This window comes from Bos mutus, chromosome 10, assembly GCF_027580195.1.
Source record: "Bos mutus isolate GX-2022 chromosome 10, NWIPB_WYAK_1.1, whole genome shotgun sequence".
Lineage (NCBI taxonomy): Eukaryota > Metazoa > Chordata > Mammalia > Artiodactyla > Bovidae > Bos > Bos mutus.
Genome location: NC_091626.1, coordinates 3,205,799 through 3,212,815, shown reverse-complemented (window position 1 = coordinate 3,212,815; position 7,017 = coordinate 3,205,799). Strand labels below are relative to the sequence as shown.

General features: G+C 40.3%; 1 non-coding gene across 1 annotated transcript; it reads right to left on the bottom strand.

Annotated features, from left to right (window-relative positions):
- Positions 1-296: 296 nt before the first annotated feature.
- Positions 297-883, bottom strand: LOC102271324 (small ribosomal subunit protein uS17m). Its single transcript, XR_001351299.2, has one exon. It is a non-coding gene; the product is annotated as a small ribosomal subunit protein uS17m (transcript).
- Positions 884-7,017: the final 6,134 nt, after the last annotated feature.

Below are 7,017 nucleotides of genomic sequence, written 5' to 3'. Positions count from 1 at the left end.
AGAGATGTCTATAGGCTTGATTTTATTCTGGTTCACTTGTTTCCTAAAAATACTTCCTAGGCAAGGCTATGTGCTTTGTGTTGTGTCCCACCATGAAAGACACACAGTGTCTGATTTTCTCACTTCAAAGGGTGCTAAGATTGATCACTGGTTCAGGTGGTAACATTGGTCCCTCCATTGTAATGCTCCCCATCCTTCTATTTAATGTCTCTGTCCACTGGTGACTGTTGCAAGGGGTTGCACAAGGGTGCTTTTTTTTTTATGAAAAATTATAACAAAGACTTTACTTTTAGCGATTTCATAAATACCAGACGAGAAACTGGACGGTTTGTGAGGAAACTGAGAAAATTTTTTCCATAGAGTAAACTTATAAATTCCCTTTTGGCTCTGTTTTCCGATCCTCCTTCACTGTGTTGTGGAGAGACTGAGTTCTTCCAGGTTTTTGGCTAGCGGGGTGGTCTCCAGATCAACTGGGCTCTCCGGGTAAGTGGTTCCTGCACAGTGCTTTCCAGTCACTGGATCTACGACTTGTCCAACTTTGAAAACGATCTCAGCCAGTTCGTGCTTCACATGCTTTGTTCTTGGGACAGGGAGCGCCTTGAGAAGCACAATATCCCCAACGGTGTACTGCTGGAGAGCATCGTGGGCAAAGTAGGTTTTTTGCTTATTAAAATACTTTAATAAATAGGGATCCAGAACAAGTCTGGTCACTCTAACTTTAGCAGTTTTTTGCATTGCTGTCCCAATCACCTTACCAACGATCCATTTGGCATGGACAGATGAACGAACTACGGACATGATGTGGCTTTGGTCACCTCGCCTTGAGGGCTCCCACGCTGCGGCGCTCCGGGACTGGCAAACAACCCACCTCAGAACTCCACAGTTTCCGTGTATGCCCGGCAGAGGGCTTACCGGAGCGTGATGGCGTCACGTCGTACGCAGGTCGCTCCGCCCCAAGGGTGCTTTTCTAGTTCTATTTTTCCTTTCATATCAATTATCTTAAATTATTCAGTAAAGAATAACTTTTCTCTTGGTTACCCTAACATATAATTTCTTCTAGGAAATGTGGAATACATGTTTAATTTTTTAATTGAAAATATTTGCTCCTTTAGCCCCAGGTCCATTTGCTGCTAACTATTTCCCTGTGGAACCCACAACTGGCCATTAGCCAAAGTAATCAATCTCCCTTTGTCTGTAGACCTGGCCAGTGAACACTTGATTAGTGCATAGTGTGCATTTCTGAGTTTAGTAGATTAAATCTAGCCCTCAGAAACCTTTCATAAAAGCTTTCTGAAATTATGCTCAGAACTATGCTCCAAGTCAGATCGCAAAACTGAAGGAGTTTGGAGATTGCTCAGCCAGTGATGGAAGGTTTGTTCTCGGGGTTTCTGGTGAACATGCTATGTGAAGGGTTGAAAGTCTGTCAGTGTCCCTTCGTAGTATTGACACATCTTGAAACCACAGATGTACTTATCATTTGACTGATATTCTCTCTCACTAGACTGTAATGTCAGAGGACCAACTGGGTGGGTTTGGCCACCCAATATAGGAAGATAGAACTTACCTGGTTTTAAGAGATAGAAGTTCAACTCAAACTACAGTTGGCCCTTGAACAAAATGAGGGTTAGGCAGTGCTGACCCTCCATGTAGTCAAAAATCCTGAAAAAATCTGCTTGTTAGTGGACAGGTGCGGTTCAACTTGCATTGGTAAAGGGTTGACTTAATGTGTGACACAAGGATGAATTGTTTGAAAGGTTATGGGGGTAGCTCACAGGGCTGAAGGACAAGTTATAGAATGTTCAGCTGCTCTAGGAATTTCAAGCACTTCAGTTGTACTTGAGTGTCTTCAACACTCTCTTTTCTTTTTGCCTGTAGTTGACAGCTTTATTCTCTCAAATACTTCCATGTGATGGTGGCCATGGCTATGAGTCACACCAGAAGCTGTGTCTTTCTAATATCAGGCTCTGATTGGTCCTTCAAGAAGCTGTGTCTTTCTAAAATCAGGCTCTGATTGGTCCCTCTGAGATGTGCTCATCTCCGGATCAATTACTGTTCCCAGGGGAAGTGGGTGCTTTGGTTGGCCTACTTGGGGTCAAGTGTCCTGCTCTGTATTCATGAGTGGGGAGAGCAGTAATAGTTTCTGTCATTCAAATGATCAAGTAGAAGTGAAGCAGTTCCCCATAGAAACAGGGAGGTGCTGTTATTCATAAAATGAAAGATATGTGCTTTGTAGGCAAAATGGATGTCTACTATACATTTGTATCTCCAGCACCCAAAAAAGTATATTGGATATAACAAAATGTTGTAGAAGAACAAATGGAATCAAGGAAGACTAATAACTTTCATTCAATGCATTATTAGGTTTGTAGATTCCATTAGATACATCATACTCCATAAAATCACAAAGATTTTATTTGCTCTTTGGGTTATCTGATCCTCAAAACATTTTACTTAAAATTGCTGCATTTTAATTAAAAAAAAAAAACACTTTGCTCTAGCCTTCATGAATTATCTAAAGTAATGGTGAATTCTCAAAGTTAAACCTTTATAATGACATAAATAATTTCTTTAGTACTAAAAATAGTGAGTCATCAGGACCTACAAATCTCAGCATATGTTCAAGTGCTGGATCCTTTCATGTTGGTTCTGGTACCCACCACTATTCTGTGCTTTAACATGAGAGCTGATAAACAGAGAGAGTGAGCCAAACAAACTTTTATTTTCAAATTTATTCACCAAGTGATGCTTTTTTATTCCAGCAAATAGATATTTATCTTTTTTTTCCTGGGAAAATGAAAGGCCACATAGTTTTTAATCATCATTTTCTGATTTTGTATTATATATATATGAGTTAGTGTAGACTGAGAATTAAGACTCCCTGATACCTACTGCTTCAGACTTGACCTAAGTTTATCTATTAATAGTAAGGAATTATGACTCTAAATTCATTCTTCATGTGTGGGTTCATTCAGATCATTTAAAATCATAGGACTCCCTAGGAAGAAAGCAACAATTATCAGTGGCAGAAAAGTATAACATTCTTCGTTTCCTAAATTAATGAAATCTTTAAGCAACTGAATACAATCTTTTTTTCTTATTAGTAAATGTGTCATAAAATATTTCACACAAAAATTGCAGTCTTTTCACCTTGAGTAATTATTCAATTTTTAAATTGGACTCCTTATAATCACCATAAATATATGAATTTGGAATTATCTTAAAAATAAAATATTTAGATGTCTTTAACATTTCATTCCCGTAACTCTTTTTGATGTGTACTGTAAAAGGGAAGTTCACATTTAAAGGTAACAAAGTGTTGAATTTATCGTCCCCTCTCTCCCATTATGGTAAATGTTCATCAAGTTGATAATGAAATCTGCAGTAATATCACGTTGTTTTGATGGCTTTAGATGCAGGAGAATTTGGAAGCCAATATGCAGTTCATTTAACTTGTGCCCAAGCCATCTGCTTATCTGCACCACTCAGCCAGCCAGCTTGCTTCTTTTCTCCTAGCGTCTACAGAGCTGATTAACCTGGATGAAGATTCCTGGCAGCCTCAATTCACTTCCTGAATCTTCCACACCATCCAGAATTCCCTGGTGGAGGTTGGCAGGATATTTGGAAAGGCAAAGAGGCTCTTTTGGCTTGAGATGTAGTGTAGATATAAAATGTCAGCTGCTGAACCATTGCTGGGGAGAATGACTTCAGGGTTCAAGGCTTGTTAGAAGTAAGTTTCAAGTTACCAGCCAACTTTAATAAAGAATCACCAAGAAGGGGAATATTTTGGTCATGATAGTCTCATTTCTTTGTTTTATAGCAGTAGGAATGGTGTAGTTCAACTAAATTTAATGTGCCAACAAATTATTTATCAAAGTCACTTGGAGGATAAGACAGGTGACTTTTTCTTTTCCTTCCTTCCTGACCTATATTAAAAATGACCTTGCACTACAAGTCTTATTCTCTTGGAGGTGGGGGCTGTACTCTTTAATACACCCAGGGATCTCATTATATTAAGATCCATTATAGAGGGTCAGCCAGGGCAGCAGTGTTATTTGGGCTAGTGACACCAAATCTCCTCTAAGGGAACCACAGAGTATTTGGCGTCCATTTGTACCATGAATATGACTCAAGGATCTGTCCTGCCTTTCTCCCTCGTGAATGTGGTTTTAGTCACCTTGTCCATTTGACCTTTGACTGTGCAACTGCCAGAAACTGTCCAGTTTGAAGAGTATGAAAACTGATGTTAGAATACAGGACTGTAAATCAGAGAAGAAAAATCCCTATGCCAACAGCCCATACGCAGCAGAAAATTTTCTTGCCATATTGCCATGCTGATGCTGAGCATCCAGACCACAGTGCACACCCACCCATCACTGGGTCATCAATCAGAATAATTCACGGCAGTCATATGTTGCCTTGAGTACAGCCCAACAGCATTTTCTTTTTATTATTTGGCATAGGGTTTCTTTAATGGCAATTGTGGAGAAAATATTTTCTTTCTTTTTTTTTATTCTTTTTTTAAAATTATTATTATTATTTTTACTTTACAATATTGTATTGGTTTTGCCATACATCAACATGCATCCGCCATGGGTATACATGTGTTCCCCATCCTGAACCCCCCTCCCACCTCCCTCCCCATACCATCCCTCTGGGTCATCCTTTTTCTGATGAAAGTTCCCAATATAAATAAGAAGGAAGATTTTTAAAAAGGCAGATCTAAGAGTACTGTATGTAAAGACAGAGGGATGGTTTAATGATAAATGCCCAAACACTTACTGAGGGTGAAGGCATTCCATCAGACATGACAGGCCCCATCCTCAAACTAAATTGTATGGATTTCACTGACATTCCTCGCACCTCTGCCCTGGACTGACTTTCTCAAAACTGGGAAGTCAGTCATGCCTGTCATCAGTGCCTCCCAGCTTTCTTGTTTGGCCCTATGTCTGTCTCCCTGGTCTCTCTCATGGGCACCCAGAGCCCTCCCACTGCAGGGCCCCTCAGAGTCTTGCTCCCTTGGCTGCTCTTTTTACTGCAGCACAGCCCTCCCTCAGTCCTCCTCAGTCCTATGCTTTGTCCCAAAAGCACCACTGAAACTGTACAACTGACTAGCAAGAACTGTGGAGTGTTAGGGAGAGAAGTCTACTGATCTATGTCTTTTTTGGAGGGCCACAAGAGGCCACTGGTGCTGATGCTATGAAAGGACACATGAATGGTGGCATATCCCAGTTTTCACCTCTCCTTAGTCCAAGATAATTAGGCTGAAAATTTGATATTGATGCTTGTTAACTATACTCCTTTGCTTCTAAGAGTGTGGTTCACTGACTCAAGGCACTGACCTCACCTGGGAACTTATTAGAACTGAACAACCTCAAGCCCTAACCCAAACTTACTGAATCAGAATCTGCTTTTTAACCAGAAGCCCCAGGTAGTGATTTCTCACATTAATATTTGAGAGAAATTGATCTATTCCATACCAAGTTTCCATGAAAATAAGTGCTATGTTGTGTCAGGTTTCTGGTGAAAATAGAAAATAAGGATCCTGACATGGGTAAACGTGTGAAAAGCTTCATTATTGAAACGTGAGTTACTGGGATCCACCCTCAGTTTCTGATTTAGGTCTAGAGGCCCCCTGAGAATTTTCATTAATAAAAAGTCCCCAGGGTTTCCCTGGTGGCTCAGTGTTAAAGAATCTGCCTGCCAATGCAGGAGTCACAGGTTTGAACCCTGATTCGGGAAGATCCTATATGCCTCAGAGCAAATAAGCCTGTGCACCACAGCTACTGAGCTTGCGCTATAGAGCCCGTGCTCCACAAGAGAATCCACTGCAGTGAGACACCCCTGCACTGCAACAAAGAGTAGCTTGCATTTGCTGCAACTAGAAAAAAGCCCATGCAGCAATGAAGACCCAGCACAGCCAAAAATTAATTAAAAAAAATAATTTTAAAAATGTTCCCAGCTGATGCTGATCCTGCTGGTCCAGAGATAACAGTTTAAGAACCAGTGATGCATAGTGATAGCAATAGAAACAATCTGTGTTGGTTGGAGTCCTGGACAGGAACTTCATGGCAGGATCTCTGTTACGTCTTTATACATACAACAAGGACACTGTTACTTAGAAGCCTTGTCTCAGAGCTTTAGGGCTGTCTTTACCATTGCCTGTCTGGGTGACCTTGTACAGGTCACACTGCCTCTCTTGACTTCAACTTCTGTATCTGACAAAATAAAGAGTGGCTTAGATGCTGTATATCATATCCACAATTTCTAAAATACTATGCTATGTCATTTTGTTGTGTGTGTGGCTCCTTGAGACCTAACTCAGAGAAGTAATTCTAAGTGGAGGATCTCAGACCCAGGAGATGCAAAGGGGCACAAGCCATGATTAGAGTTAGTTGGGGATTATTTGAGACAATCAGTCATTTCTCTCAAAGTTGGCCAACATTGTACCTGCAGGCACTCATCTTTCCTAACAATTTATTACCCCTGGGACTACTTTCTTTTCTGGGGGATTGCAAAAAATTCAAAGTCCAAATTTTCAGCATTGTGAACTATCTTAGAACCAAAGGATAGAGCAGTCTCAATATATTTGGAACCCAGCTCGGTAGTTTTAATATTTTGGATTTCTGCCAAATGGGCAAAATGTATTCTCAGTGAACACACAGCTGTAATTAACAAATGACCACACTGTTTCCATAGATTGGATGTTAACATCTAGGAATAAATACACTCAGGAATTTGGTCTTTCTATTGGTATTTGGGCAGTATTAAAAGCTGAATCTATGTTCTAATGAAATTTTACTTCTGTTGTGTAAGTAAATGGGTCAAATATCAGGCATGATGATAGTAGCATCTGATCATTGGTGTCAAAGCTCATACATGTTTAAGTACCATCCCCATGTTAACCTGAAATGTTACCAGTTCTCTTGTGAAGGAGATAACCCTTCAGAGAAAGGAGACCTTAAGGGTCAGTTTATACATCCAGAGTTAGAATTGGGGGTCGAGGTAGACAGTGTTATA